At 32.6% G+C, this 23,245-nt stretch overlaps 1 protein-coding gene and 1 long non-coding RNA gene across 6 annotated transcripts in view; one reads left to right on the forward strand and one right to left on the reverse strand.

The window, feature by feature from the left end:
- The window catches only part of CCDC102B (coiled-coil domain containing 102B), a 156,470-nt gene that overhangs the window by 47,792 nt on the left and 85,433 nt on the right, over positions 1-23,245 (reverse strand). The window lies entirely within an intron of this gene.
- LOC135289107 (uncharacterized) lies at positions 4,807-23,089 on the forward strand. The gene is made up of 5 exons (XR_010351904.1): positions 4,807-4,992; positions 16,077-16,223; positions 18,651-18,734; positions 21,802-21,874; positions 22,318-23,089. It is a non-coding gene; the product is annotated as an uncharacterized LOC135289107 (long non-coding RNA).

The following is a 23,245-nucleotide window of genomic DNA, read 5'->3' on the forward strand; positions in this document are numbered from 1 at the left end:
TTTATAGAGACATAAATCTCATTTAACTAATGATGTGGAGCTTAATGGCACGAATACAGTATATATTAGCACATAATATTTAGTATGATCCTGTCTGAGGCTGTTATTAAAAGTTTACATTTGGTTGTCAGTGTTATTTTTCGGAAGTGTTGCATGACATCTTATTTACCTCTAGCCCTGGGAACTATTCATAACACTTTTTGAGTTCCATTATTAATTTCCACCCTTATCAGCTCCCAGGTTTCTAGAACCTACCCCTGAGTTACAGTTGCTTTTGAAAATCTAATTCTTGCTTTCTTTGCTTTCTGCAGTTTTAGGCTTCATTTTTTATTGTAATTTTGACATGAATAGTTTCTCAGTACTTTTAGCTATAACTGCTGTAGTAAAATGCAACATTGTGAAGACACTGGTTGTTATAACTCCTATTATAAATTCAGGCTGAAAGTCTCTTCATCAATTCTTGCTGCAATTCACATAGAAAAACCACAGCTTTCAGGTTTGTGGCTACTCTAATCAGACAGAAGGAAAGGCAAGAGAAATAAAATAAGATACAAAAGAAATGAAAAAAAGATATCTCTCTTCAGCTGGAGAGATTATATGATGTGAGAATGAAAGTGAATTGAGGGCCCTTTTTAATAAAAAATCAGAATAATAGTAGAAATAATAATAACAACAACAATAATGATGACAATGATGATAATAACAATAATAATAATAATAGTAATAGAAAGTCATAGCATCTTCTGAAAAATTCCATAGGCAATATTTATTTGTATTTTGGTCACCTTCTGATGCAAGTGCTTCCATACTAGATTTCCATACTAGGAAGCTATTTGTTGCAATGTTTACAATGACACAACTAACACTGTGGGATTAAACTTCTTTTTGACACACGATGTAGCACTGCACCCACTAAGAGGTCCAAATGTCAGTTTGGTATCTGTTTTCCCTTCATCATTCTGGAAGCACAGTTGGAAGATACTAGAAGAAATTTTTTCTTTCATAGTCTTTCAATTTTCTCCACTTTGCAAGTGCAAATATTCAGTATGAATTATTTAAAGGACCGCATAGTTATAAATAAGAAATGCCAAAGCAAAGTAAGGTTATCAAGCTATAAATATGACAGTGGTGTTCAAATATCTAGCTGGATGTAAAATTTGGATGCCAGGTCTCTCTATAGAAGGTAAGGGCTGTTCCAAAATAGCATATTGCTTGCTTGAAACAATGTATAAACCAGTTCTAATTTGTCATTAATACATGCCTTTAATCACCACATAACTCTAACCTTCCTGTTTAGTGTGAGCTCTTATTGAACTAGAAAATTCATATCAGTCTATGCACGTGATTAACCAAAATCTGACTAAATATGGAAAAATACTGACTGATGAAAATCTCCAAATTGCTTTTACATTACTATTTATTCCATGTTCTCTTTCTCAGCAAAAATTTCCATCAGCCCAAGTTTCCTGCCATTTTATGTTCTGTGTAGCCCCACTGAGCATGATGTATTGCCTGTTAAGTAAAGCAAAAATTCTGAATATTATGTGAGAGAAGTGCAGTTGGTAGCAATGAGACCTTGATTAGTCCTACCATATCCATCTATCACATTCCTAGAGAAAAGATCTTCTTTCTCCAAAAATCTGTACTCCCAGTTTTGTTCCAAGTTTTGCAATTGTTGAGAAGCATAAAACTAAGGAAATTAGATAATTGGAGATTACAGCTTTTAAAATCTCAGTTTAAGGAGGATAACCCTGCTTGAAATCTCCCCCTGCTAAACAGATGAACTGCATTTTAACAACTGATGTCCCCCTATTAGCTCTCAGGTCTCTTCCTGAATAAGAATGTCCTTTACCAGAATGCATATTCCTTCTGTGTAGGGGGAGAGTGGGGGTAATTTTTGTATTGCACATTTGCATTTAAATTGCTGCTATGGAATATGGGGAACACATTGTTATTTAATTATTTTCTTATTAAAAAATCATATTATCCATATTCATTTATTGTGCTTCCTTCACTATTAGCGCAGCAGTAGGGTGAGTAAATTAGTCATTTTAATAAAATGTGACTGTTCCCTAAAAGATAATTATTAAGCAGAAAATTGCAGCTTATCAGCAAAAAACTGGCTTTTTTCCCCACAAATTTATTTGTTAAAATTGATTTGTCACTATTAAGATTATTAGATTAATTTTCTCGTGCTTTTCCTTTATTTATGCTAAAATTGAACAACCATCATTTTTCCAATCTACTCTTCATGGTTTATTAAGAATCTTTAATAGAAATAACATTTTTACTCATTAGTTATTTATGTTCATTGAATGCTGATGTGAAAATGTGACTTCAGCTTTATGAAATCAGCAGAACTTGACTATAATTAACATTTCAGTGCATGCATAAAGTGGGCATTTTTCACCATTCCAGTTTCCTGAAACAAACTTACACTGACCACTTGATCAATCTTCACTTATTCTGATGATCATTGTCAAGAATTTGGAAATACCAGCACTTTAATAATGCATATTTAAAATTTGATGAAAATACTGCCTTTTCTCATCCCTCAAGTTTTTTTATTTTTACACAGGTTTTTATATATGTGTATTTGTAAAAAAGAAAGTAGTGGAGGAAAAAACACTGACAATACATTAAGGCTAACCAGAAAACCACCATAGCCACATCTCTTAGCCCAGAATTTTTCTTACCACTAACCTTGCATTTAGATTAAGAACTGCAGATTACCTATGAATAGTTGATGTTGATTTTATGTCTGGTTGAACCAAACTTTTCCCTGTCTATAATGCTATATTCTTTATATTTCCATTTTAATATTGAGAATCTGGCGGTGGAGGGAAAAAAAGGATTAAGGCAAAATATAAACCATGGATAAGAAGTATAACAAGGACCTGTCTTTGTATTCTTACTTTAATTTCAGGAAAGAAGTCTTCAAATTTTAATTCAATCATTTTAATAATATTCCTTTTTTTTTTCCTTTCCCCCTGCCCTGTTTTTTATTACTTTCTGCATTCTACATTTTCAACAAGGAAGTCTATATCCACTTGTTGACAAGCAATGTCACAAAAAACCCTTAAGAACATTTTGCTATAGAAAGCAGATATAAAATGCAAAATATTGCCAATTCAAATGTTATTTTGCCCAAGAGGTTGGTTTATAAAGCAGGTTTATAAGCCTTTCATCCCTAACCTTATCACTAATGACATCACAGTCACAGAATACATCCTAAACTGCAGTACAGAAGTTATACATAATTCTGCCTTGGATATTTTGTGACAGTACCAATGAATTCAACATTAATAAAATACAATTTACTATTGTCTTAAAAATATTTTGAAAACATTTATGAAACCAAATAATTTTAAGGTTAAAATGTGGCTCATTCCTCTCTACAGTGTCTATCAACTATGTTGAGGATTAATAGTTTCTCTGAGAATATATATATATATATATATATATATATATATATATATATATATATATGACTTTTGTAAAAATATAAATGAGATGGACATGTTAAACCGGCCCTATTTAAATTCTTAAGTTCCTCAAGAGAAAAAATACATTGACTTAATAATCAGTAGTCTGAATGTAACCTTCTAAGCCTAACAACAGATTATCATGATGAAAAAATTCCTAAATTTTACTGATAATGAAATAAGTTCTAAGCTTACGGAAGGCTTCAGTTTATTGCCATCTCACTTTTACAGCACATTTTCCTGTGGAAATTATTACAAAATGCTAAAGCAATAGTGAAAACTAGATTTCGCATCACAGAACCATAGTCTTTGCAGATTAGTAGATAATAATATATATAGGTAGTTTGAGTTGGAAAGTACCTTAAAGATCATCTAGTTCCAACCTCACTGCATCGGGCAGAGACACCTTCCAGTAAGACCAGGTTGTCAGAGCTACATCCAGCCTGACCTTGAACATTCCCAGGGATGGAGCATCCACAAGTTACCAGGGCAAAGTTTTTGTGTTTAGCAATCCTTACAGTAAAGGATTTCCTGCTAATATCTAATCCAAATTATCCTCTTCCAGTCTGAAAACATTCCTCCTTTTCCTATCACTACATGGTGTTTGTGAAAAGTCCCTGTCCAGCTTTCCAATAGGCTCACTTTAGGTACTGGATGGCTGCTGTAAGGTCTCTGTGGACCTTCATCTTCTGAAGGTTGAAGATATTTCCTGAGACATAATGTCTTCTATATTTTAAAATTATATTATACCACCTCTTCTTAACTGAATACACAAAAAGTTGCTTTTTGGTTAGCAGCAAATATTAAGACATTTTAGACATCATTCACAGAGTGAAAGGAAGAAAATTTAGACAGTACTTCATGACTGCCTGAGCAGAACAGATGGTAGCTGCACACAGATGCTGCTGAAGGCAGATGACTACTCCACTTTCTTGAAGTAAACAATGGTCTAATTACTGACAATGGTTTGCCATTGTAATAAGAGCAAACAGTAAAATAAAAATTGAAGCATCATAATTTTCAGGAGCAGATGCATGCTCTAATCAAACTAAACAATACTAATTATTACATGTAAATTTTAATAGCATTACTGTCACAGCTGGTCGGTGGCTGAGCAAATAATTCAGTTATAAATAAGAAACCCAGCCCAGTTCCCTAAACCAGCCCCTGAGCTGAACTATGATAGGATGGATTTGAACACATACAGGGACTTGACCCAATCACGTTCCACCCTGAGCTGCAGAATCTCACTGGCACAGAAGCTGGGCGGTGTTTAAGCCTGATCAATGAGCTGTCTGGATTGGGAGATTCAAATCTTCCTATTTAAGGAGAGTGCAGGCAATAAAACAAGCTGCAGTTGCATGGCAGTCCTGGTTTGTGTATTGTCTCTGTGTCTGACCCACTCCCCTCTTGTTACACTTTACTATCAACAAAATATAAGCTGAGATGATAGAATAGGTGCAAAGAAATATTTCCTCCCCTTGAGCAGCTGACAGCAAAAGATGCTGTAAGTTTTAAAACGGCACAAAAATGCATACTGTTGGACAATACCCTTCTCCTGACCCAGTGGTGGGGCAACTGAGAGGCATTTTAAGAACTTCTATTTCCTTTTCAGTCTCATGAGAATGGTGAGACAATAGAGATGTTATAATTCCCGCCATCACAATCAGATATTTCCTAGTTGCAATACATTATAAGCATTTCTTGGCCTATCAGCTTTTGCCACGCCATGCTGCAGATGCCTTAAAGCAAATAATCTAGAACTACCCATCATGGGTCCTACTACAATCCATCTTTCATAATTCTATTTCCCCAAAGTATCTAGCCTTATTTGCAAGGCCATCCTTTGAAACTTTTTTCTAGCTCTGTATCTCCCTCAACAATATCTGTCCTATTCCATGGCATTTCTAAGTCAGCATTTCTTATTTCAAAGTTTTCATAGGGATACATACTGTGTGGGCCTTCTGTCAGGCCCTGAGAACTCTCTACAAATCTATTTCCCACAGCTTACCTTAAAAAAGACACACACCAAGTACAACTACCTATTGTCATACTCTGAAAGTTATGATTACATATGAAGGACAATACAGACTTTTATTAAAGAGAACAGAAGTATAGATATCCGCTAGGAAACAAGAGTAGAAAATTATATGAATTACATTAGGAAGTAGTATATAAGATCACATCATCCTGACAATATATATTACTCAGCAAATAAATCAGAAAGGCTATAGGATATTTTGTACACTGTATTTATTGAAAATACAAATGTACTTGATGCTTCTCCTCTACTCTTTTATTTCTTTCCATTGTCAGGTAAATTTCTAGGTAAAGATATAAGTCCAGTGGTGATATTCAAATTGTCTTCTAGCTCACTAAGCTCGTACAGGCTCAGTGCCCATTTGTTTCTTTTGAAATATTAATTTATTGAATAGTCAGTAATTTCAGTTATTATTAAAAAAACCTCAAAAACCCAAAACAACAAACAAAAACCAACAAAACCAACTAACACAAAACCCAACAAACAATGAACCCAGACCCTTCCTCCATGATTGTGGAAGTGTTATAAGCAAAAAGGACAAGGGAAGGACATTATTTTGTTTGTGCTTGTTGCTTTGAATATTTGTTCTGCTGTATTTTCTCCTTTAGTTTGCCGTGCTTTGACTGACAGGAGCAATTGACATAAAAAAGTAACTAAGTACTACACCAAATATTTATTTGATCAATCTGCTCTCAGTGCTCAATTCTCACTTCAAGAGCATCCATACTTAAGAAAAATGAGTACTATGACATTCAGCTCTTCACATTTTGTATCTCAATAATAGCTCCTCATATTAATTTTGAATGACAGCCTCTAATGAAGGGTAACTCCATTAAAATGGAATTGTAAATGAGTTTACCTATGAAATCCATTTAATCATTTTGCAGATGGAACATTTTTCTTGGACCACAGGGAAAAATGATACAGTAAGCATCCATGATTCAGACAGCTGCAGAATGTTGTCTGTTTATTTTGACTGCAAGGTAATTGCTTTGTTCAGAACACAAACTTCATAATTTTATTTTTTTGTTCTCTTGAGAGACAAATTCGCTTTGGCACTGAGAATGTATATTGACCATAGAAAAGTCTAAACAGAGACATTGTGTATCTAGCCTCTTGTTCCAGCCCTAGTCCTGGTAGGAACAAATACATCTTGTCCTTTCCTTCAATGCTAGAGACAAATATCCTTCTTCTTGACTGTAACAGAAACAGTGCTAGCCCTAATCCCATTATGTGGTATCAGATATTAGTTTCTAAGTTTGAGAGGTTCTTATAAAAAAGGGAACTTATATTTCACTCTTGCATCTTGTGGAAATAATGGAAGCATCTCAATCACTTTATCAAGGATTTTTCTTCTTATTTTATAGCACTGGGCTTGGAAGGCTTACAATGATTCATAATTTTCATACATTTAATGAACAATAGTTGTCATAACCAAAATGAAACCAGTGCAAAAAAAAAATTATATAAGAGTTAAGAGGTCTTGAATAAATAAAAAGTAATATTAATTGAAGAAATAAATATATGAAGAAAAACAAAACCTAAAATAAAAAATAAACTTAGTGTGAAATTACAACTGACAAGATTTAAAGGTCCTGGGCTGAGATAAAAGAAACATTGCTTTGACTAAATCAGTGGCATTATATGTGCTTAAAATTGATATGAATTTACCCATTTCATATACTTTCTTCCAATATTTGAGAATACTCTCAAAAACTTTGCTTTATTGCCATAGAAGTATTGCAAATATACAGATAGTTGGTATCTCAGAAGCACACTGTGCTTTGTTTCCTCAGACAATATTTACTAATCATTTATTAATCAGTAGTGACATCATATAATGTGTTTAGAATGGTGACTATTGTTGAATACACGCAGGTAAAGTTCAAAAAAAAAGAAGTTTTCTGGAGAAAACATGACATTACTGCTGCTGAAAACATCCAAAGCATTGAGTGGCTCTGAGCAACCACATTTGTCCTCAAAGTTGACCTTCAAGCATAGGGTTGGGCTGGATCTCTTCCTTTTCTTAGGTCCTTTCCAACCTAAATTATTCTGATTCCAAATTGCTACTGAAAGTGAAATATTTATGTCTGACTAAAATGTAGAACTTAATTTTTCAGTTTTCCTTCTGAGGAAAATGTAATGGTTGTTAAGGACTTTGAAAAGTTTCAAAACCACAGCATGTTGTTTGATTTTCCTTGCCAAATATTTTAATTACAAATAAGAGATGATGTTGGATTCTACAACAGAGGTCTTAGGAACAATTAGGTACATTGACTATTTTCCAGAGTGTTATTAAGCATGATAAGTGCAAATAGTATACATTAATTAGCCTGATTTAAAGAAATGTATTGGATTGATAATAAAATAGAATAAATGTAGATGATTAATGTTTTAGAACTCATATATTGCTAAAAACTTCAGCTTAAGTACAATATTTGTAAATTGTAGATCAAACACTATCAGTTTTAAACTTAGATTTGTATCAGTTAATTATGCAATTAATTTGGTTTGGAAAATCCTGAAAACATACATTCTTTTAAAGCTACATGAGTTCCAGAACTTCAGAAATCTTCTTTGTTAATTTCTGAAAGAGAGAGGATCTAAATTTCCAAAGACACAAGGCATGAATATGGATTTGCTTATGTAAGAAGTATAATTTACTAAGAATATTCAGATCTTCTGTTCTACAAACTGTAAATAAATTATTTTATGCATCAAATTATATGCTCTAATGTTTATAGTATCTTTAATTCATATTAAGGAAAAATGACAATGCAAACAGAATTTAAAAAGAAAAGAAAAAAATGTGTAAAGTAATTTAAAATATAATGGCATGCTATAAAAATAAAGACTGTTTCTTTTTTCCTTCTCAAAACTTAGGCTAGAATTGCTATTTATTTCTTAGTATCTTCTCCTGAATATTCTGAAATGAATTTACTTTTATACAACAGCTAATTGGTCTTTTTAGAGAAATGTCTTCACAAAGTTTCCTTCTTTAAACAGAGTAATTTTTATTTCTGCCAAGAATTCTTGCAGACTTCAGTAATTTCTGGGAGTAACAACAAAGAGAGTGATAAGACACAATGTGCTTCAACTTCTACTGCAGGCATAAAATTCCTCAGAATTTCTGGAGAATTAAAACAGTGAAACCTTCTAACAAGTGCAGCTTATAATACTAAACATGCCCACTTTTACCTAAACAATTTCAGTTCAATAAAGTAAAAATCTGAAGAAAGAGAAAAATCTGCAAGTAATTAACCCAATCAATAAATTAAAAAGTCTTTTGACCAAAAAACTGAAAATTAAGAAACACTGATGACTCAGCGGATCAGTGGATGACTCAGGGATTACTCATATAAAAAGATATCATCCTACAAGTAGGATTCTTCCCAGAGAAGCAATAGATGCAGCATCTGACCGTGTAGCAATTACCCCTTTCAGAAGAGAATTGCATTCAATATCCTTCACCTATCCATATAAAGGCAGCAATAAGAGTATTTTCTCAAAATTCCTCTGCTACCATTTCTCTATATGTAAATCTTCTGCTAAGAGCATTAGCCCCAGGCTCACTGATGAAGCTTCCAAAAAACTCCAACAAAAAACAACACCACTGCCACCCCCATAAAAAAAAAAAGTAAACAATTCCAATTCCAATTCTACACATTTTACAATACAATGCAAACATTTTCTGGCATTATCTTTGCTACAATAGAGTCCCTCTTGTTTCCTGTAATACAAATAAGGCCAAAAAATGCTAATAGAAAATAGTAATACTGAAATGAAATTAACAAAGGAATTGGAGTTCTGTATTTTCACTATGAAATAATGGGAATAAACACAGGCTCAGGGAATTGTGCTCATTTCTGGAGGGAGTAGCAAACAGAAAGGATGCAAGATAGCACAAAGACTGATAAGAAATAGGTTTGTCCTATCAGTGATTTCATACACCAGCCTAACCTTTATCCTGCACCCTAAAGAGGAGTTTCTGATTTTGTTCCATGCTGGAATTGCTGGAAGTGGACTGGGTTTAATTTGACTATAAAACCAGGTTTTTTTGAAGTGATGAAGTAAGTTCTCAGGGAAAAAAAATTTAGTATCAATAACCAATACTATTTTACTAATAGCAAAATACAGATATTCTATCAAAGTGAAACAATTAAAATTTTTAGTAACATAGTCAAGCCTTGGATCTACACATTCATACTGCTATAATTTGAATTTACAGAGTCATGAAAAAGTGTATTGGAATAGAGAAGGCTCTTGAAGCACTTAGTGTTTGTAAGCATTTTATCTTCCCCATAGATACAAAGAGCAAAAGAAATCTGTCAGCCTAAAAAATGGATATGTTAGAGCAGTGTGACTAAAATCCATTCCTTGGAAACACTGTCATATGACCAAAAAAAGAAGAAAACATGAATAATCAAGCTGGACTGTCCAGTGCAAATATTGAACTTGGAAATCTTGAACACAAAAGTAAGAGAAGTGTGAGCTTGCAGCAGTTTGAATAAATTATATTTCAATTGCAATGCCATAACCTGAAAAGCAACATTGGTTTTATATGCAATGAGCAGATTTACATGAAACTAATGATCTACAACAAGTGAGGTTGGAAATCTTGGATGGTGTGAACTACAGCTAAGTTTTGGCAACTAAAGCTACAGCTTTTAGTGCTTTATGAGGGATGTGATAGAAAACAAACAAACCTAGTAATCCCAAAGAAGAAATCATCATAAAGAAGAGGAAACCACCCCCCTGCCCCCCATTATTGCATTAATTATATGAGATAATGTGGTAAATGCACAATATGAAGAAATAACAATGGTTACTGAGGTCTACAGAATTCTTCATCCTAAGGGCTTGAAGTGAAATTTAAAAGCACCCTGAATTAATCTGAATATACTGTACAATTCAATATTATCCTTTTGTGCCGAAGAAGATGTCACTTTAGGAAGCAGTAAGCATTAGGAATATGAAATACACATTAATTGCCATAAATAATCCTGAACTTCTCTTGTAAAAAAATTTATATTATTAATTTTGTTTGCTTTAAACTTGCATTTTCTGTTATTTACAAGCACCACATCAATTATTTTCTTTCATTATCCATGTGTTCTGTTTACAGGGCATACATGAAGTTTTTCCTTAAATTTCACAAAATCAATTTTAAATCTGAAGGTTTTTTAGTAAAATCATATGCAAACTTAGATTATCAGGGCAGAACAACTCAGAAATCTCCATACCTCATTAGAAGTATGCTGCTAAATGCTTTTTGAGCAATTGCAAAGCAGATGCATCATTTGCAGGATCAGACAAAAGAAATTATGTCAAATGCAGAAGAACAGTGAATATAAATTTAAAAATTACTGAGATAATTCAGCTTAATCATTGTGTTGTTGTATAGTTCATGGAAATGTATCAAAGAGTCTAAATCTGTAAGGACATAAATTCTTTTTTCTCCATGTAATTCTTAAAAAAGGTAAACATTTTGATACATGAAAGATAATAAAATATTGAAAAGAATTAAGAAGGTTACTTTTTATCCATATTAGGGAACATGAAACATTATCAGACTAGTAAGTGTTGATGTAAGTGCTGCCTCGTTGCAAAAATGATTTTAAATATCTTTGTTATATTTTAGAAAAAGCAATTAAGATTTAATGTACAACCTGATTATTCATTCATAAGGCTTGATTAAGTTTGATTTAATTTTAATTCCATTGTGTCACAAAGAACTAGCCAGTAGACCAGGGGGTTTTTCTTTATGCACTATTCCCAGCCAGCTCATGCAATAAAGCCAGGAAAAAGTTTATTTAAAAAAAAAAACAAACAAAAAACCAAAAACAAAACCAAAACACAATTACAAAATTATAGAAAGAAAAGTTTCCTTCTTTCAATTTCTGCTAATGATGTTTCAAAGCCTCTGTTAGTGACAAATCTTTGTCTGGAAGTAGAGATTTTTGGTAAACACTGAACAGAACTCCCATGCACACATGTAAATCTATGCTCATCTACTCCACCTAGCCATACATTTTGAAGATCAAGCATATTCAGTGAAAATCTGTTCTAATTTTACAAGCATTAATCCCAAAGAGCTTTGAAAGATGAACTATTCCATACTCTGTCCTCACTTTAAATAAACATCCACAGATTCATAACAACCTACTGACCAGAGAGAAATTTATTTAATTTTCAGAATATTTTGCTTTTTATTATTGTACTCCAGTTCTCCATTATTTGACTTATTTATGAAAATCTCACTGTATCTATGATTTTTCATTGTAATATCACCAAGGCAGAGCAGCATGTCTTTCACCAGAACTTTAATTACAATGGGAGAGCAGTTCTAGATTCTAGATTCTAAAGACAATATTTTATAGAACTTACAGCAAATTTAAAATAATTTTTCTGGTTTTTTTCCTATAATTTTACCTGAGAATAATGTCCAGACGGAGCACAGAAGCTAAAGAAAACAGGAACACTCGTGCTTTTCTAATACTATAATACATATTAGTGTTCTGTAGTAGTAGAATTCAATTCAGTGTATTCCAATAAGCAATCATGTTTATTGAAATACAATACTGTGTATCAGCTATTTTTTCCCTGGCTTCAAATGCTACATAAATGTTATGCAAGCAGATACTGCTTAGCATAACAGGAAGAATAAGATACTCAGAAACAAAGGGAAAAATCATTAATTTGAAGTAAAACACGGTACTTTGCACTGAGACATTTAATATTTTCATGGGAAAATCTGTTAAATTTAATTTTCAACTAGAAAAAGAGTTATTTTGGCAGTTTCTGTCTGAATTATTCCATATTTTCTATAAAATTATTTAAAAGCAATTTTTTACATAAAAGACCAGTTTAAAAATGCTTAAAAACAGCTCCATCTTACCTGCCTCTACTAGAGTCTGGAAACATCAAGAGTTTGTAATATACATTGAGCAACTTAAAAAAAACCAACCCTGTAATAATAATTTCTTAACTTCTGAAAATCACTGTCCATGAAGTTATGAATATTATTTCCAAAGTCTGACTCCAAGTCACAACTGCCACCTTTGTAAAAAGAATAATAAACTTGGTTTCAACATTTATTACACATAAGTGAATGTGAAATATGGCAAGCTGAACCATTTTTTGTATGATTTGCCTAAAAATATTACACAGTTCAAATGGTTGTAATGGCAGGATTTCAAAAGTCAAACTTAAAATATATGAAGATATAGGGGCAACAAGCTACTGAGAGTCAGAGTACACCAAACGCCAACACTAAATTATACTGAAGTTCAGAATTATCACAGAGGGAGCAGCTTAGCCAGTGCTCATAGATGCATTTTCATGGACTCTGACCCTGAGCTCAAGGAAGGAAAATATTTTAGTACACATGCTAAAATAAATAAATGGTTGGCTATTAAAAAAGGAGCTACAGTGCCATAATGAGAAAATGGGAATAAAAGTGTTTCTGGATGATTTACTATCAGCATCCTTTCTAAAATGAGATAAAATGCCTGGAGAGCTGCTCAGTCTGCTCCCTGACCTTGCTGTGATGTGTCATATGAACAGCAGAACCACAAAGCCCATTCTCTAAGGAGAAATATAACATATTTGTGATTTATTTGACTTTAGTAGAAACATGGTTTCTAGGTTGTCATCCTACCCTGTGAGTAAAGCACTTAGTAAAGTTAGCAAAACCATAATGTATTAAATATTATTGATAGATGTAATTCCTATGTGAGTCAGTATTACAAAGAAGACATCAAGTCAGGGGAAAAAAAAAGTAAACTTTAAACATATTTATTTCTCTAACTTTTAATCTAAGGAAAAGAGATTTAGCAAAGAATGTACACACAGGAAATTTATACACACAGAGAAACTGAGCCGTGATCAATTTTCAATATCTAGCTCGCCTGTCCTTCCTAGTGTCATTCTGAATTTGGTAACAAAACACAGTACTATTCTTGAATTTTATTTTGCAAATATATTAACAGTTAATAATTGTTGTTAGAATTTTTCTATAATGGCACTCTTTGCTACAGCAAAATTGTTATTTGTTACAGATAAATACAACTCACACTGAAATTAATAAGTCAAAATATTTTTGGTCCGTAGTACCTTATGTACTTAAATGTAGCCAGATTAGATTGTGTCAAAATGTTGAAATTATGACACTAACATAGAATAAGCATAAGACACTTTATGAAAAGTCTAATTTCAAACTGCCAAGAAGATTATATATATAAGAACTATTGTGCTGTAATACTGTAACCACTGAGAACCATAGCAAGATTTGCACAAAATACTCAAAATTTTACTACTTTTTGGGTATTGTGTGGGGGTTGCTTTTTTTTTTAATGTGCAATTTCTAACTGAATTTTGTAGCTTGCATTTAAATACCAACATTCTAGTTTGCATTTAAATATCAAGGCTTTTTTACATGAAACATCAAAGTTCAAGAATCAGGACCTTTTTTCTTAACACTACTCTAAATCAATAAGGAAACAGCTTCCTTCTCAGAGTACACAGTCCCAGCACTGACTGTGAGACAGATTGTCATTTCCATCATGTCTAAACAAGTGCAGAGTAAAATATATGGATTTTTTTTGCATTTTGTTCCCACTTGATTGATCTGGAACTCATAAAACTGGTAACAACACTTGACTTGATGAAGCTTGGTTGTATGCATTTTTGCACTGGTTGTACGCACTGGCACAGCTTTTCAAAACCTGGTACCTGAATGGAATATTGTGGTAATGTGGACTCAAGAAAACATAAATTTCACATTATCAAACTACCAAGTCAAAACTCCATTGAACAATTGCATTGCTATCAAAAGACATCTGATAGCTTCCTGTCTGTCTTAAAAATAAAAAATTACAACAAACCCCACAAAACAAGACTAGCAAAAAAAATGAGACTGAAAGAATACGGGATTAATACTTGCTGCCAAAACACCAGCAGTAAAGAAACAGAGGAATCAGTAGGCTACTATGCAAAACAGAGAGAAGTGTAATGATATTATTTCTCCTCTCAAATAGAAATCTGCATTTGAAAAAAAAAAAAAAAAAGGAAAACCAAGACAGGGTTAACAGTGTGGGAGAAAGTGAGAGAGAAGGAAAGAGGCTGAAACAGTAGTTGGCTGCAATATTTCTTTTTACTCCCCAAGATCACAAATAAGAAAAGCAGACTTGGAGAATCCTCCAACAGTATAATGAAGACATGTTCTGAGACAAACTTCACTCTATATTTCAGAACTCAGCAGGATAAATTTTTCTAACATTGACTCATAAAAGTTATTTTATCTTAAACACTTCATATAATTGTAATTATCACAACCTCTGTGATTTTAAAAGTCCTTCAAGAATATTTATATGCTGAAGTGCTAAAATTACAGTGGAATTTAGATCCCAACTGTTCTAGATGTCAGAAAAGTGCATAATAGGGAGCATTTCACAGTCTAAAAAGACAAGAATTTAAAATTAAGAGGCAAAGAGAGGATGCAAAAAAATGAAGAAGTGATTGCTTCAAGAAGTGAAAATCACCAGAGAAGTGATTGATCCAAGATCTACTGCAGAGTCACCTCCAGAGAACAGCATGTCCCAAATCCTTGTCTAATCAGACAATGGATAACCCAGAACAGCAGCATTCATGTCACCAACAGTAAATGGTGCTTTCACAACATAATGAAGCTATCTTATCCAGAAGAATTACACTTAATGAGAAATGGGAAGAATATTATAGGCTTGTTTCACACATAGACTCTTTTCTTTTTGACATCACTACATTTTAGCTGAATCTTTCAGAGCTATTTAGCTGGGACCTGCTTGTGCCTAAAAGTTGCAGCAGATCTGAGGGAAGCTTTTTATTTTTATGCAGATTTTTTTGAGTTCAGACACTCTTCAGTACCGTTCCCAACATAAAAGTGTCATCATTTTGATATCAAACCTCGAATTCATCACTTTTTCACATCTTTACTGGGAACAAATATTTCTTTTTCTGAGTAACACTAAAGAGCAAACCAATCTTAAAATATTGACAGACACTAAATTAGACAATTACACAGCCAAGATTCTGACTGTGGAAAGGCTAAAATGTTAACACCTTGTGACAATAAAAACTGACTTCAATTGAAATTGAAAATTCGTTCAAATTAAATCAGTGAACATTTACTTAAAACTATCAGCTTAATCTAGTTAAGGGAAATGTGCAAGAATAGTTGTGTGTCAACTTTGTCCCTTACAATTTAGTTCCTTGAACTGAAGCTATTAGTTTACTAAATAAAAGTAGTGGGCACTAAAAGCTATTTAGTGGGCATGAAAAGATATTTTTTTAAAATGTTCTTTTATTTTAAACATAAATCACAAAAAAAAAAATCAGACAAAGTTGGAAATATCTCTTAAGTAATGTATGCAAAGGATTTTGATTTGCATAAAAAATTAATAATGACATTTAATCTAAATAGTGCTGCATTTCTTATATACTCTAAAGCACCTTTATGATATTAGGTAGAACCACTATCAAAAGATAAAAATTTTTTTATGTTGTCATAGTCTTGTGAAGGTGTGAAGATTCTGCTTCTGAAAATGCATGAAGGCACTTCACTTGGCTGCCCTTAAGACTCAGAGAGAAGCAGATTAAACAAGAAATTCACTTTTATGAAGAGCACTATAATACTTAAGCATCTGGATTATTTCCTGGTAAATTATCTTCTTCTCACTACTAATTTAAGATGCTTGTTAACTTTGAGTTGACTGCAGAACAGCCATAGAACATTTTCAGTAGGAAAACTGGAAAATATCTTGGACTAGTTGGGAGTGTAGGAATACATTTTAAAAAATTGACTGTACAGGAAGATGCAGGTAGGTGTTAAACACAGTGCTTAACTGCAATAATTCTATCTAACTGCAAATTACAGCATAACTCATATCTTACAAATATTTTGGTTTCCTTTTTTCCTACAGAAATATTTTTTTTAGGTTGAAAAAGACCAATTTTAATTCTTTAATTCTGATGAAGTGATAAAATGTTGAAGCTGTGTACAAAGACTAAGGCTGTCATAGACCTGAGTCATAGTATAGTCATAGACAAAAGTCTCTGTGTATCTTATTAGTTACATAATTTTCTGTGACAATCCCATAAATTAATTACTGTTTATTGGGACTTAATAAATCTATAATTTATACCTTATGCAACCTGACATCAGCACTTGAACAAAAATACCAAGACAGTTCAATCTGTGATATTTGTACATATTCTTTTTCTTGAAATGGTGAATTTCTCTTCTATGATCACATTTGCTTTTACATAAGGTCTTTATTAGTCCATACTGTAACTTATTTCTTTATGAGTATTAATTACAAAATTAAAATAAATATGAAGAAATAAGACTTTTTTTTCCTTTAGATGTATCTAGGCTATTTTACCTAGGTGTATTTTCTTAGGCAAAACCAGCACTGTATTATTACAGACCTTTGTTTAATATTTTTCCATAGTAAGATGTAGCAGTATAGCATAAATAAAGAGCAATATAGAAATAGTTTTTTTGAAAATTATATTTTAATGTTCAGGGTAACCATGGATACAGGAAACAGCTGGTCATTAAAAGCTCATAGATCTGAACACCTCCAGCAGTAGCCCAAATTTTTATTGCAACCCTGCATTTTCAAACAAAATCCCATCTGCTGACATGAATATAGAGGTCTCCTATGTGGTTTGGATCTTTTCCAATATCTTCAGATTCTTTCAAAAGTACACTCAGACCCCAGTAAAGTGTCTGCCAATTTTAGTATATTAATTAACACTTTCTTGGTTTATTAAACACATAAGCCTTCATCTATCCTGAGAAGGTAGCATCGCAAAGGCAGGAAGAATATTGCAATTAAGAATGTAACTGCTTACTGCGGTAACCACTTTTTGTAATGTGGCTGGCAGAACTGACATTAAAAAAATCTTAGATAGCCAGCTGATCTGCTGTTTCATTGTGGGTCAAATGTGGGTCAAATAAATAAAAGGATATTTGGAAATAGAGTAAATGTTAAATCTTTTGTATTTTACACATTGCTAACTATCTAGTTCTTTCCCCAAAAACCATTAAAACAGAATATATAGGCACAATATGAATATGTACAGTTAGCTGTCTCTCATGAATTCCTTCTGCAGGAGCATGAGATATTTTCCTTTCAGAAATGACACTGCTTGCCTGTACATTGTCTGAATGCTGCTACATCCATCTGACCTTAAACCCAACATTTTCAATTTGAAACATAGATGCAGAACAGAATTCTTTTTTGTAAAAAAACTACCTTAACTGTTGTTGTGACCTGCAAATCAATGTTGTGAAAGCAAATCAAAATATAGTGCACCTTCCATTTGAACATCACCATTGAGACCCAGCTGTTAACGTCATCTAAATATTTTTCGAATGCCTAGACTGAATTTGCAGGTTTTCTTTTTCTTCTTTCTGTTTAATCCAGACACTGTTGTAGCTTTTGAATCTAATTTAGCAAAACACTAAACTCAAAATTAAGACTGATTTTCAATATCCTAAGCACATTTTTACTTTGATGTTGATTACATTGCAAAGTAACATACAAGAATATTTGAAGCTGTTCTCTATATATGTACATGTTTCACTTTTAAAAATTTTTAACTTCAAAGAGTAGTATTGTGCTTCTCATGCTTGAAATAAAAGTTGTCAGATCTTATGGCATGTTTTATTACATATCATTGTACAGTGTGTTCTAGGCTATACATGTCTTAGATACCTTGAAATTCTTCCATTAAAATGTTATATGACATTTTATAGACAACAGGGCATTGCACACATTTTGCCTTTTAATGACAGACAAGGATATTTCTTTATCTTAATGTATTTCCCTGATTCCTGCACCACTGACAAGAAAACATTTGCACGACTTGAAATGCAATATAGTGCAGAGATGATTAAGAAATAAGTCACATATAACTTCCACTACAGGACTGTTATTTTGAACACTTTGAAATCTCTGCAACGAAAACTTGTAATGGATGAAATTTTTTTTTTGTTTGATTTTGTCTTTTTTGTTTGTTTGTTTGTTTTGATACATTAACAATCCATGTATGGCCATCTTCTTTTTTTTTTAAAGGAGTCATCAAAAACTTCTAACTGAGCATGAACTGCTTTCCAAGCTCCATGGCCTTCTGTACTTTCAGACACTTGATGAACTGAGGTAGGTATTCTTAATCGCAAGAACAAAAACAAATCTTGAAGAAGAAGTGAGTGTTGTGTTTCAAGTTTCTCAAAGAAATAACCTGGTGGGCCGAAATCTTGCATTTATAATTTTGAAAAGAATTATGAGTGTATTCATGTGTATACATATACATAGTGATAACAGTTAATAAAATAGAGGAAAATCTTTTAATGAGAGGGTTGATATTATGACTCAGAAGCCATTCTGATTCAGGAGATTCTTTTCAAATAGTACTTAGCTTCTCGTCAAATATTCTAGGCCTTTTCTAGGCAAAGGCAGTAGAAGAAGATGGTGAATCAATAATTCAGATTGGCATGCTGAAATATTTTTTATTGGTTAATATGTCATTTCTTCCAAGATAATTTAAAAAACTTTCATAATTTGCCATAGTACATATAATGCTATAAACTACAATACTTGAAAACATGTCCTACTGAAGTTGAAACTAAAATGTTTGATAAAACAAAACAAAATTTTAAAAAATCAGTTTCGTTGTTTAAACTGTCATGAAGCCATATACACTAAATTAGTTTTAAAAATATTGATTTTACGGAATGGTACTCAATCCTATTTGAGTGTATTCTCATTCATCAGATAATATGTGTTCCTCTGCATTACATATGACAAATTTACATCACAGGAAATATGATTTAGATATGCACAATGTTCCATATCAAAAATGTGACTTGAAATACAAATTTAAATAGAAAAAACCACTTACATTTCTGTTTAACTTTCATTCCACTAGTTGCTAAAGGCAAATCATTTGTATAAAATAATTTAACTGAAACAAAGAACATATAAAAAATAGAAATGCTATTGAAAAAGCTATTCTGCAGTACTTCCAGATCTATTCTTTTATTCTTATGGCTCTGAAAAAATGTGACACGTTTTTATTATTTCTATGACTGTATTGTATTTCTATGGCTTTCTGTATTTCTGTATTTCTACCATCAGCATGGTACAAACTGCTGCTGTACAGCTATTGTTGTTTGATTACCTTGGAAAAAAAAAAGGGACAAAATATTCTACCAACCTCTGACAGGGAAAGTGCACAGGGAAAGAGAATAACAACTCTGCTTCATATATATATATATATATATATATATATATATATATATATATATTTCACTCTAATGAACAGTACCTCTTCAGCCAAATTGGAGCATGAAGCAAAAATAAAATATTAATTTGGATGATCTTTTTAAACTATTCTATCTACAAATAGAAGGCACAGAGAACTCATTAAGTTTTCCACTAGAGGTAGCATTTTTGCCTGGCTTCATTTACAAGTAAAACCAGCCTCATTTTAATGTTTTGACCAGACATGAATAGGTCCCTAGAAACAGAGTAGAAAATAAAAAAATCATGACTATGCAATAATTAGATAGTCATTTCTGTACGCAAGTCTTAATAACTTTTTCTTGTCATGTCACTTGTACATACCCTAGAGCTAATGTGTTACTCATTGTTTTCACAAGGGAACTAAATTTTGATAATATAATTAATTGTCAGAATTTAACAGAATTAACAGTGACAGCCATCTCAGTAACTGTGTGAAGAATGCAATTTTCCACAAGAGACAAGAAAATTTATGATGATCACTCATAAAAATAATAATAAAATAATAATTCTTGTTCTCAAGAGTCAAAATCAATCAACAGGCAAGTTCTGAATGGGAAAGAGAAAGGAAAGATTTGTGCTATTTTATAGTTTTCTTAGAAGAGTGAAACTTATTTATTTAAAAGGAAAACAAATTAAGTAAGCATGGACAATCTCAACTTTAAATAAAATAGATATTTTTTTAAGTACCATTCTCAGCAGTGTTAGGGAAGTAATGAGTTATATTATGGTATTCATCAGAATCAAAATAGAGGAAGCAGGAAACAAACTCAGTGTAAAGTCTTTGATGGCCTCCAATTTCTTGTCTAGATGTAATGGAAAAGTTTTCAGTTTAAAAGTCCAAATGCTCTTCATTTCTTAAATTAATTCCCAACAAGTAGTATGATTCGCCTGCCTCTCCAACCATGCATGAAAGTTACTGGCAATAACTGGTGCCTCTAGTCACATTGGCTACCATGCTGGTGGAGGGAGAAACCAAACATCGTCTTCTCTTCGTGAGTTTGCAGTGTACAAGAAAGTTCCTCCTACACACAATGCACATAGGGAATTTCATTTTATACAAAACAGACCAAATAGACCAAATAGCTTACGTCATCCAAAGGATGCCTGATTAATTCACACCAGGATAACATCATGAACTTATCTGGGAGGATCTAACTATCATTACATATGGCTTATTGTGAACAAAAGCCACAAAATGAGCCCTGTTAGCATAGTCCCTAAGAAATAATAAAACATGTCTCAGCCAGATGCTTTGATCAGTAAAGGAGTCAAGAGAATAAAACTCTCTAAAAGAGAGGTAATTAAGAAAACTGCAGATATGTAACTGTCTTTCCTAATCATGACCTCCGGAATCCCTGAAGATACCCTATGAATTTTTGAGCAGTTTCAGATAAATGGGTTCAATGTGAATACAACATATAACTTAATTCCTTACTATAGTGGATCTTCACTTGGAGGAAAAGAAATGTAGTCATTCTTAATATCTCCATGAGATCGTATGTCAAACCCCACAAATTTATATTGCTTTCTTCAACTAAATGTAATTGTTAAACCAGAGGACTTTTGGTGGGTAAATACTTTGCAATTTGCAATGATGGATGATGTTTAGAAGCTAAGAAATAAACAAGCCAAGAAACTGGAGAAGCTGATAAGTATTCCAATTTAACAGATTTCAAATCACTTGAAACATTTATGTGAGCTGTAAACATTTAAATCCAAAAATTTCAGCATCCTTTTATATGAGCACAGAAGGATGAGAACACAGGAATCTCACTCTTCCTGAATTCAGCTAAAAACTAAGGTTATGTCGACAGTTGAATAGTGAAATCTAAGTAGTAAACAGCTCAAAAGAGTATAATTAACCCAATATTGCACAAATCTGCACTTTTGAGTAAAAGTTATTTTTTGATACTTATGACAGAGAGTAAAGATGGAGGAGGAGTGGGAAATCTTCAAGGACTCTGAAAAGGATATTCCTAATGTGACATTAACAGGTATGAGAACAAAGCTCTCACTAAATCTAGAATTAGTTCTAGTAGGATTTGAAATCATTGTAATTAATTTGAAAGTACTTTGCTAGCCTATGGTTACATGCAGAAATTTTTCTTCACAGAGAAATATCAATTTTCTGTACATGATTTATTCTGGTTATTGTTTTCCTATCTTTAGGCTAGAACTTGCAGCAGAATTTTCTTGTTTCTGTTATTCTTAACCACAATTATGAAAAGAGTGAAGCAAGTCATTAGCAATACATTTTGGAACATAATAGTACTTTGTTATAAAAAGAGTTTTGTCTTGTTTTGTTTTCTTTTGCTTTGTTTCATTTGTTTGCTTGTTTGTTTGGGAGGGTTCACATGAAATAAATGTAGTTGATGGCAAAATGATTTATTTATATTGCACTACAAAACACACCATCTTTAATTCATTTTGCTTGCAGGACTGCAAATGGTGACTCTTACACTGGCAATACATTTCACATTATATAAACACAGTTGCCAGGCATACTTTAATATATTAGAACTGTAACAATCTAAATGGACTCTAAGATTCTCAAAATCTGTACTGTGTTTTTCTCTGTAGAGAGATTCTTAGCATGCTGTTTTGCTATAAATAAAAAATACTGGTTTAACTATAGAAAAGCACCATCTATGAACCCATAAAGAAGCCCAAACAGGTTCCTCAAATATGAAAACTGCCTAGCAATGAAGAGGATGAAAAATACTGAACTGAACTGAAACTGTACATAACTGTAGTTATGTAGAATGTAACTACCCAATTTGGAAGGAGGCCAGAGAAACACAAGACAAATTCTGCCATCTGTTGCAGTCATACCATCTCAGTAAAACCAATTGGCACAGTTTGGCTCAACACTGATTCAACCCTTTGAGCCATGGAAATTAATCACTGCAAGTGGTCAATACCTTGGCCTTGTGCCTCATTTGGAGGATTAGACATTCAATAGATTATCTTTAAACAACTGACTCTCATAGAAATCCTCCCAGTCTTCTAAACAGTGAGAATCTTGAATTACCACCAAAAATACTTAAAGTATGACCTGCCAGGCTGGAGATGTTAGAGGGTAGAACATGCTATCACATCTGAAATGGACTATATTTTATACTGGTAATAGTTCTTTGAAGAATTAGAATTCTGTAAGAAAAGTAACCTGTTATTTCTAAGTTGGTTTTGTCCATTGGTTTGTAGTCAGTTGAAATGGTACAGCAAAAAACATGAGTATATCAAAAGAGATCTGATTCGAGACACGCAATTATCTCAATTTTCAAGGCTGTCAGTTTGAAGTACAGACAAGTGACTCTCTTGACATCATGATGCCTCAATGGCAGAACTAGAATGGGAATTCAAGG

The sequence above is a fragment of the Passer domesticus genome, chromosome 1 (assembly GCF_036417665.1).
Source record: "Passer domesticus isolate bPasDom1 chromosome 1, bPasDom1.hap1, whole genome shotgun sequence".
In the NCBI taxonomy this organism is placed as follows: Eukaryota; Metazoa; Chordata; class Aves; order Passeriformes; family Passeridae; genus Passer; species Passer domesticus.